Consider the following 4740-nt stretch of genomic DNA (forward strand, 5'->3'; position numbering starts at 1 on the left):
GATGCCAGGACTACAAAATGTGTGTCTTGGGACACATTTAGCTTAAGATTCCAGAAGTGGATCTGTGCTGTACTGGGTCTGCTGCAAGCACACTGGAACCAGCTTGCAACAGTTGAGGTGAACAGATTGGTGACCAAGACCATCATCGGTTTCTCTCCCAGTGATGGGTGTGGGCGGAGAAAGTCTCCCAGACTGAGAGCATTCTCCCTTCTGTAGCGGATGAGACTAGACATATCTTCCTTGAGAGTGTCACAACCTTCAAACACGTGTGTGAGGTGTCCAGTCTTGCCACACTGACAGACTACCTTGTCCCAGTAGATGCGGCTGCTGACCGTGCGCAAGCGACGCAACAGGCTCATGGGTCTCGGGGGGAGTGGGAGGTGGTGCCCTTTCCTATTGTAGGGGAGGTGTATCCATCCTCTCTCTTCACATGTTTGTGACAGTGTCTGCTCTCTTTTCTCTCTTTTTAGCTTGGCTAGCAGCAGTTTGGCTTCCTGGCAGGAGAGCCGAATGTCTGTCACTGGCATGGTTGACATAGCCGCTGCCTTTGCTGCTCTGTCCGCCATTTCATTTCCCCGGATTCCTGTGTGGGATGGCAGCCACATGAGGGAAAAGTCTGTTCCTTTTGTCATAATTTGGTGGGCTAAGAAATGAATTTCAGTTTGCATCTCTCCTCTGTTCTTGGTGCCATATGCAAGTGCTTGCAACGAGGATTTTGAGTCCGTAAGGATGACCACCCCCAGAGGTGGGGTTGGCAGATCGTTTATTATTTTGACATTATTTCAAACTTGTTATATTACAATCGTCCGCCAAATTTCATATGCTTTAGAGAGTACGCTCATAAGCCTAGCTTGTTGTGCTCCATGTTCCTTATTTCATGTATGCGGCAATATTCTAATGAAATTTACTGAATAAACTTGTTTAAACCAAATATGTCGACCCAATGGCCTCGTTGTGGATGGACAAAGTCATGTCTGATGTGAAATGACATTAATCCAAACCCCAACACGAAATGTACGTATCTCTCGGGCCGCTTTGAGACAGCGGTTTTGCGGTAGGGTTGTTTTAATCTATCGCTTGCCGGACTTTAATGTTCTGCTGCTATTAAGAGGGAATGAGAGACAATAGGGAGGTTTAGATATTGCGTTACGTATCCCTACCTCACCTATCCCTATCGAGATAAGTCACGCAGAGGAAAGTTGTAAAAACTGCTCGTTAGATACCACGTCACCTATCAAAGTAGGGCAAAACTCCAAAACTCGTGCTTTAAAAAATCGTGGACAGCGCGCTAAAGTCTGAAACAATACCCAGTGTTGAAACTGCTGCTGCCATTGTGTCGGTGTCGCTGTGTGCTGCACGTGGAAGTTATGTTCCACTGACCCAGATCATACCGAGTTTTAACCAGCAGGTAAAGTCAATGATTTATTTTTATTTTTTAAAGGAAACAGAAAAGAAAAGTAGGGCAATCGAACTTCGAGCGTTGGTTTGTGTTCGTTCTGGGTCACTGGCCACCACGCTTTCACCCCCCGCTTATAAGGGTGTGTGTTAGTGTGTAAGTGGGCGTCGTTGTGTTTCTGACTGGCATGTGCATGTGCGAATGTGTGTATGTGTGTATATGTGTGTGTGTTTGTATGTCTGTCTGCTTGTCTGTCTGTCTGTCTGTGTAAATGGGCGACGCCATGTGTGTGCGTGTGTGTGTGTGTGTGTGTGTGTGTGTGTGTGTGTGTGTGGGTGTGTGTGTGCCGTGTGTGTGTGTGTCTGTCTGTCTGCGTGTGTGTTTGTGGGTGTGCGTGTGTGCGTGCCGGCGTACGCGCATGCCTTTATGTGTGTACCCAAACCTAGCCTTCAATTCAAATGAATTGGACGGAACATTACTTTATGGTCGTTTGCAAAGTCTTTATGAAACAAAACATTCTTGCTAGGCAGTTTTACTAACCAAAACTAAACAACACCCCCCCCCCACCACACACACATGATACACGTGTGCATTGGGTTACCAAGCAGACTTGATCTGTTCCTGGGAAAAGGTTACTGTTATGCTGAATTTTCAGTCTTTTTGAACATACGCTTCCTGGGAGTATTTTGGTCGAGATGACATTTCTAAATTTAGCTTAGGTCGTCCTTGCGTGCTTCATGGTTTGCTGTGATATCGCAGAGCCGTTGGAACGGGTCACCCGATTTATTTAATTTTAGTCAAGCAACCACACAACTAAAAAATGTGGTTTATGCGCCAGGATATAGGAAAATGCTGTAAGAGGAGATCTCATACTTTATTTGAATGGTTCATATTTAGATTTTAAAGTAATTTGAGATACGTTGCCTTCACGTATAAAAACTGTTTTATACGTGATCACGCCCGTATCAGAAGCACGCACAGCGATCGACAGTGGGAATACCCGCAGTGATAGGGGTGTAGTATGCACGTAACGTCACGTATCTAACGCTCAGAAGTTGTCAAAAAGAAGGTCACAGTGTTCACGTATTATCGAGACACCGACACATTTGCACTAAAATCCATTTTAGGGGAGCTTTTCCATTATTTTTTTCTACCGTAGGGATTGAATTCATTCCACTGAACAGATTTAACTACAAAATACATTTGAACGAGCGGTATTTTGCTTTCTGTGTCTGCTTATCGAAGTGAATCGAGGCGAGCACACTGAATAGGCCCACAGAAGGTTACGCGACGTAAGTCTCAGCGCCTCAGTTCGTGGGGTCATGCTCTTGACACATCGGCGACTACGATGTATACAAACCAGAATTATGAAATATGGACTGAAGCGTGAAGGAAATATTCCAGAAAATATTGAGCATCCTTACACCCTTCTCGGGTGGTTGGACTTGATAAAATCTGACATACGTTGCACTGACGTATGGAAGGGTTTGCGACGTGAACACGTACCTAATCACCACACGCAGCGCGACCCGCATGTGAGATAGGTGTCCTGGTAGGTGACGTAGCTGATAGGGACGCAGTTTCTAAACCTCCCTAATGGCTTTGTGACGTATCCGTCTACGGCGTTATATTTGTGAGTTTTGTGGAGGGCTGTTACCTGGCCGATTTCAAATCGAATTTCCACCGATTTCGCGGTCAGCTAAAAGTCGCAAATTTGGGAAGAAGTTGGCCATTCGAACAGCTCCCCCCCCCCCCCCCCACACACACACCCGGATTTCAGTTTCACCAACTCTCGACTAATGAGTGTGAGAAACTGTTTTATCATGCCCACATCTTATCCCACATTAATTTACGCATTAACTCTGGGATGGTGTCTCTGATGTTCACATGAAAAAGTCGTCGGGCAGCTAAACTCATGTTTATTGGTCCACAAATGTCAGCTGATTTGAAGTTAAAGAATCTGAATAACCTTCCTCTGGTCATAGACCATTTATCCTGGACCGCCAACTAGCTCCCTCTCCGCTCTTTCTCTCTATTACGAGGTAGCGCCTCTCGCATTTAGGAACCTACGCTTACATGGCCTTTCAGAAATCAGGGGGACGTCATATCCGGTGTCGATTGTAAACATGGACGAAGTTGCCGAGGTAAGTTCTGAAAATGCTAAAATAAACTCAGCAAAAGTGCATATGGAACATGTTTTTCGATGAGTTTTGTTAAGTTTAGTTTGGAGTTTTGGTAAATCGAGTTCATTGTCACCTCCCATTGTCACGGTGTGTCAACTGATTCCGTTCGTCCACCGGATGTTTCCGTTCATCCGCAGGATGTGTCCGTTCATACAGCCCCATTTTCGTCACTTGCTTCGGGAAAAACGTTGTGGTAAGTCGTGTGGGCAGCGCGCTTGTGTGATATTGAAAGAATAAGGTAGCGAAATGGTTGGGCTATGTGTACGATAAGTACCAAGGTGCTAGTGAATCCTAATAATAACACACGCGGGCCGAACGTGGCAAAATTGCCTGATTTTTTAACATTTTCTTGTTTTTCTCGCTCTGTTATCGAATCCGACCCCTGATTTGCACATGATCACCAAAACCATTGCCTGTTACGACATTTCGCTTGAACAGAAGTTTATAGAAACCCATGGCTTGTGTACAATCACTTGTCTTTTGAAAACATACAGATTCCGTTCATACCCCATGTTTCCGTTCGTACAAAAGTGCATGTTTCCCTTCGTACGAAAAGCGTTTCCGTTCATACACATTCGTTAGATCAGAGTGAAACAGGCCCCCACTACAAGTTCTGTGTATTCCAATCGTCTTCAAATAGCACAAAATACGAATGCGTGTGATATTGGACCTATGTGAACCATAAGACGAATTGAATTTGCAAAAAACAGTTTTGTGTCCGTTCGTACTGATTTTGACGGGAAAATGTGTCCGTTCGTACCACTTTCATCAAATTGTTTCCCTTCGTACGCTTTTCATGACGTTTGTGATTTTTGGTAGAAAGCTTGTGCAATTAGCATTTTAATACCCCTAATTCGACTTATGTATAACCCATAATGCATGTTGTTCATGAGTGCAACAACACGCGACTGTGCCGACTTTTCTGGTGCAATACCATCCCTGTTTAAAATCTTACTGAAGAGCAAACATTTTGATAAGTGTGTCTTCTTCCAGTTTCCTTACACAATGTCATTTCAAAGATCTAAACTTATGTGAAACCTGTTCAAAATATGCTTTCTGCAAGCTAAACCTAGACATTCAGTCTTTTAGCATTTTCAGATTTTTAATGACCAAACTTTTTTTTATCATTTTTTAAGCTTTGAAGCTGAAATGCAATTCATA

This window comes from Littorina saxatilis, linkage group LG10, assembly GCF_037325665.1.
Source record: "Littorina saxatilis isolate snail1 linkage group LG10, US_GU_Lsax_2.0, whole genome shotgun sequence".
In the NCBI taxonomy this organism is placed as follows: Eukaryota; Metazoa; Mollusca; class Gastropoda; order Littorinimorpha; family Littorinidae; genus Littorina; species Littorina saxatilis.